Source organism: Dasypus novemcinctus, chromosome 28, assembly GCF_030445035.2.
Source record: "Dasypus novemcinctus isolate mDasNov1 chromosome 28, mDasNov1.1.hap2, whole genome shotgun sequence".
In the NCBI taxonomy this organism is placed as follows: Eukaryota; Metazoa; Chordata; class Mammalia; order Cingulata; family Dasypodidae; genus Dasypus; species Dasypus novemcinctus.
In genome coordinates, this window is record NC_080700.1 from 39,531,753 (window position 1) to 39,537,863 (window position 6,111).

At 44.4% G+C, this 6,111-nt stretch overlaps 1 non-coding gene across 1 annotated transcript; it reads right to left on the reverse strand.

The window, feature by feature from the left end:
- Positions 1–1,385: 1,385 nt before the first annotated feature.
- Positions 1,386–1,492, reverse strand: LOC111762796 (U6 spliceosomal RNA). The gene has a single exon (XR_002795820.1). It is a non-coding gene; the product is annotated as a U6 spliceosomal RNA (small nuclear RNA).
- Between the last annotated feature and the right edge of the window lie 4,619 nt (positions 1,493–6,111).

A 6,111-nucleotide genomic window follows, 5' to 3' on the forward strand; every position in this document is an offset into this window, starting at 1 on the left:
TTAAAATGGATTTTACCACATTTGTACACGTGAGCGCACACTGAGTAAGCGCATCTGCAACACACCAGAGTGAATTAAGTTGTTGCTCGTGTTGGTGGCATTTGAAACTCCTGGAGCCCTGTAGCAGTTTGATATTATTGATGAATTCCAAAAAGAAATATTGGATGATGCTTGTAATCTGATCTGTAGCTGGGCATGATTGAGTCATGATTAGGGCGTTGAGTTCCCGTCCCTTGGTGGGTGGGCACTCCCAGATAAAAGGCAGGGCAAAGGACAGAGTCGAGGGTTTTCTGATGTTGGAGTTTGATACTAAAGCTGGAACCCCAGGAAGTCAGCACGCAGAGGAGAGAAAAGCCAGCCCCAGGAAGGAAGGAACCCTGAACCCAGAGAAAAGCAAGCCCCAGGAACGTAGGAACCCAGGAAGCCTGAACCCTCGCAGACGTCGGCAGCCATCTTGCTCCAAATAGACTTTGCTGAGGGAAGGAACTTAAGCTTTATGGCATCTGTAAGCTCCTGCCCCAAACAAATACCCTTTATAAAAACCAATTTCTGGTATTTTGCATCTGCACCCTCTGGCTGACTAATACAAGCCTGTACCCACTGTCTAAGGACACCAAGCCTTGGCGACTCTGAAACCAAAAGCATTTTCCTGCTTGACCTGGCCGCTCTGTGCCTTCCAGATCCTGGTCTTTCTGGATAGTCTCTTGACGACTGCCTGTTGACCTTCTTGTTGGGGAGTGTGCTGCCTGGCATCTGGGCAAAGAACTTCACTGGACGCTGGACTGAGAATAAAACTGGAAATCACCCTGACTGAACGCAGTCACTGAGCATTCACCTGCGCTCTGCAGGCAGGTCACTTTTTTGTCGTCTTTCCTGGAATTGTGTTGTAACTGGACTGCTGGTTTCCTCGGCGCTCCGGGCCCAGCTCAAGTGCCATCTTTCGGAATGATGGCAGAAGCTGACCCCGACTCTCCCTGCCCTGGGTTTCTCTTGGCGCGTGGCCACGCCTCGCCCCCACCGGTGTTAGCCTGCCCTCTCCGTGGCCACGTGGTCCCTACAGCGAGGGTGGTGAGTGTAGCCACGTCCTCTCCTGCCCTCCTGATTAATTCTGTAAGAGTGGTCATTCCTTAAGCCTTGTTCTTTGGATGCCTTGGGATATGGATGCCTTTTTTTGGATGCGCTTTTCTGCATTCTGGTAGGCTGCGAAGGTGCACGATTCAAAAGACACTTGTGCAGGCTCGGTTGAGTTGTCCTTGGTGTCTGCCCAGTCAGAGGTAGGGAGCATCTCACCCTGAAAATAAGACTGGAGCCCCGGGTTTGGGTCATTTTGCCAAAAAATAACTGTGATCTTGGACAATCCGTTAATTCTCTCTCTTTTTTTTTTTTCTAATATGAAACACTTCACGAATTTGCATGTCATCCTTGCGCAGGGACCACACTAATCTTCTCTGTATCATTCCCATTTTAGTATATGTGCTGCCGAAGTGAGCGCTCTCTCTGTATCTTAATCTGTAAAATTGGTGGGTGGGAGGAGGCACGTTGGACTAAATGATTTTTCAGCGATGCTTTTGGCTAAAAAGTCCAGGGTTTCTGTGCACCCAGAGTTTTTGTAAGAAAGCGGAGGACCGAAGTTTATTAAAAAATGTTAAAAATAGTGTATTTGTGCTCTTTTGCTCGCTGGCGTTTGAACATGACTGGCTGGTAACAGGCCATTGCCACCACCCTGAGGAGGGCAGGACTCGTGAAAGCGGGGCGCTCCCCGCACCCTGAATGAGTAGCCAGGCTCCATCTGTAGGCTCCCACGTGTGGGCGCTATGGATAATGGGAATTTCAGGGCCTCTGGATCTGGGGGCAGTGGGGGCGTTCGTAGTCACCGTAGAAGATCAGCCAAGGAAGAAACTGAAGAAGACTAAGTGCCTGAGTGGGGGCGGTGACGGTAGGGACAGGGAGGCGGGGGACCTCGGCAGGCACCCCAGCATCCCCGTGCAGGGTGGTCCTGGCGTCCTGGGAGAGGGGTGCCAACGTGAGTCTTCTGAGCACGCGAGCCAGAGTGGAGTTCAGAGCTGGTGGTCGAGGCAGCCACGGCGGCTGCGAACGTTGGGATTGCGCAAATGCCCCTCGGGCAGCCTGTCGAATGCAGATTCCTGGCGTGCACGCTCGGGTTATGATTCCGGGGTTCGGGGGTCAGCCTTGAACCAGGCACACTGGCCGTGGCCACTGGCTCTGGGATCACGCTTTGAGAACCTCTGCTTTAAAGGAGGCAGGACTGCCCCACCCCCACCCAGGTTTCCCTTCCCCCGCTGTCACCTGGCAGGTGGCCGTGTGGGCCTGGGAGGGCCTCTCCCTGCTGGCGGGTTTCCAAGATGGGCCAGGAATTTATGGGGCATGCACATGTAATGCAGTTCAGGTTCCAGTTTGGTTTACCAGGAACTCTTTAAGGAGAAACACCTGGTCTCGAAAGGAAAATTTCATTCTCTGTATTGGTTTTGAGCATATGAATGATGAAAAAGAGCAGGGAAAACATCAGCCTGCTTAGAAACATCTATTCTGTAATAACCATGAGTGAGGAAGCGTTTCTATGACTTCCGTGAAGACCCTTTCCTCGTGATACCAACAAGCCAGCACTTGGCCTCGTTCTAGTTGAATCGAAATTTAAAAATGACCTGTCTTTAAAAATTTAGGAATGCCACTAAATCAAGCTGTCGAAAGCTCCACCCCAGCCATGAGTGTCAGGAAATTGAATCCAGAAGAAGGGTCGCCTTTGCTGGAGTCCTGGTGGGTGTCTAGAAGAGAATGTCCCGGCCTCGTGTCATTTTCCGAAAAGCTGTCAGTTTTGATGGCGTGGTAAATCTCTTTAGCTGGAAAGATTTACGAAAACTTCAGTGGGGTATCCAGTGGCATCAGCCAGCCCTGGGAATTTTTCAGCAGATCAATAAATAGGTAGTTCTGAAAATGGATGGGCTCACACATATTTTCTTGCCAGCATTGAGGAACACCTCACATGATTTTTCCGTTGTCCAAAGGAAAACTTTTTAACATTTACAGAGTGCTTTGAAAAATCCTTGAATAATTTCAAAATGCAAAAGTATGTATGAGGAACACTTCCCACTGGTTGTAACTTCTGGCTTTTTGCTGTCATCATCTATAAATGGGAAGAAATGTAGTAGGCAGATTCTCCTGGAATTTCACAGGAGGTGGTGAAAGGGGCAATTCAGGAAACCCTTTTTTCTGTACCTTCTATTGGTCTAGCACCTCAAACTGGTGAGGAAGTGACCAGATGTGCTAAAAAAATGAGCAGGAAGATAGTCATGATATAATTGCAGGAGATAGACTGAAGACAACACTGATGGAAGTGTTATGAAACTGTACTGGGTGATGGTTGTGCAACTCTGTAAATTTATTTAAAATTGTTAGATTTTGAATTCAAAGTTCAAAATGATTAATTTTAGGGTATGTAAAATGATACCTCATTGAAGCGGTTAAAAAAAATAAACTCTTCATTGTTTTTTACTGTTTTTTAAAACATACTTTTTTTTCTTGTGCAGTAGAAGTTAACAAACCCTTAAAATGTTAATAAATGAGGATTTATATGAATTAAATATTTGAAAGTAGTTAAAATGGAAAATGTTACATTGTATATATATTACCACAATAAATATTTTAATAAGATAAATTATCGTGGTCCCCAAGTCACAAACCATTTTATGCAGTTTTAATAGTTACTATATATTAGTAAGCATTTGAGAACAGAAGATGACTTTAGAAATTAGCTAATTCACCCATTTTTTTTCAGAAGAGAAGCTTGATGTTTTGAGGAATATCATGACCTGCTTCAATTTCTTATCACAAGATTTTAACTTAGACATGCAAAGCTAGGCCTAGATTCCAGAAGTCTTTATTCTAGAATTTTTTCTGTTGCTTAAAAATCAGGTCTTTTGAGAACTGCCCCCAAAAGCCAGGAAATATCTTAGATTTTCTAAGGGAATGAAAACCAAACCTATGAATATTGGGAATTAGTAAAAAAAGCAACAACTTCTTAGCTTGTGCACTTTACAGCCCTCTCAAAGAAATTCTTACATCCCAAGAATGTCACACAACTGGACCTTATTATGTTGGCTAGAGCAGATTTGATCAACGTAAGTGGGCCTTTTTGTATTCAAGTGCGAGTAGGGAATTTGTGGACACCATATATATCATGTGGGCTGGAAAGAATCTTAGAAGCCATCTAGTTTACCCCTTTATTTTCACCTTTGTCATGCCTTTATGTTATAAATAACTGTGATGTTTTTATTAGTATTTAAAAAAACAACTGGCCTCCTCAAAGTCTATCAACCTATATTAATTGTAAATGGATTATAAAGCGATGTCCATGAAATCCAAAATGCATTTCCATTTTGGTTATATCCGAGCTCCTGGAAGGGTTAGTAATGTGTCCATGCAGGCGGTGGTTAGGGGGCTCTGCTCCTCTCCCTTTGTACGGCCGTGGGACACCCCCACGTGCACCCTCGTTTGTTTTGTAAGGGCAGGAACCTGCACTGCGGGAAAGATGGTGGTGGGCCAAGGAAAGCAAGCCTACTGTTCACACAGATGGAAATTGCCCTTCAACTGTGGCCCGAGATCTTTTCCAGTCTTGCCTTTGGTGCGGAATTATTTTGTAGGCTTCTGCAGCGTTTACAAGCCCGTGGGGGCTTGTCTGTGGCCGGGGTCGGGAGTCACGAGATGGGAAAGGTTTCTCCTATCAAATCACCCTTATTGCAAGGGATTTTTTAATGCTTGTGAACCTTGAAGGAATGAAGGAAGGAGCAGAGGCTGTGGTCGCCCTCATGCTGGTTGGGCATCAATCCCATAATTCAGGCAATTGGCTCAAAGGTGGTCCCTCGTGTTCCCCCCAGCCAGCACCACCCCCCCCCCTTTTTAATACAGACTTTTCAAATGGAAGGTCATGTAGTGAGTGCATAACAGGGACTAGTTCAGGGGAAAAGGTATAGTGTGAAGGAGGGAGTGGCAGGTTCAGATAGGTCGCCTCTCATAGTTGGTGCGTCACGTTGTACTTTCATGTTGTGATGTTTGTGGCTCAGGTTGTACCTTCTCATCCGCCACTCCTGAAATTTGTTAAAGTAGCACGGGAGGGAGCTGTGGCTTCCCTTTTATGTGCCTGTGGGAAGGTGGGCAACTCACCTGAGAGGAGGACCAACCTGTGCCGCCAAAGTCACCAAACACAAGGAGTGGGGAAATGCAGCTCCTTAGGCTCAGAATGAGACACAGGTGTGTGCTTGCTTGTTTCTAGGTATTTCCAAACCAGGTTTTCTAGGAAGGAGCTGCCTCCTAGATATTCTTAATTTTTATTTTCATTTTGGGGAGGTTTAATAATGGACGTCTTGCTTTTCAAGAGCAGTTTTAGGTTTATAGCAAAATTGCATAGCAAGTACAGAGTTCCCATTCTACCACTTCTTCCTCCCCACGCAGTTTCCCCTCTTTTCATTTTTTGAAAACAACTTTATTTCAACTTCAAAAAATAAAATAGCAGACAAAACGCAACTTATCAAATTATGGACACATTACTTTAAAAAAAATTCAGTCCAGGCACATTTATTTAATACTAAAACAAACCAAATTGTTTCTTCAGTGTCCCAAAAGATGAATAAATGCGCAGAGATTAGTTAAATGACAAGACCAAGGTCTCTTTGTTAATGAATAGAATTTAAAAAATGATCATAGTCTCATCTCATAAAACTGAATCCTCTTACCTTTTTTCTTTTTTACCTTTAGCATTGCTATATTTTCTTTGCCTTTGGTACAAAATATTACAATATTACTATTAACTATAGTCTATATGTTCCATTAGTTTTATTTTTCCCAAGTATCACTATATTCTTAACATCTTTTAATAAAGGAACATTCTTGTATTTGTATTAACCACATCCTCATCTACCACCGAAATCTGTATCATACAGTCCCTAGGTTATCCTCCAGCTGTCTTTCAATTAATATTAACCTCCTGTGTTAGTCAGTCAAAGGGGTGCTGAGGGAAAGTACCAGAAATCTGTTGGCTTTTATAAAAGGTCTTTGTTTGGGGTAAAAGTTAGTTGCAAGGCCCTAAAGAGTCCAACT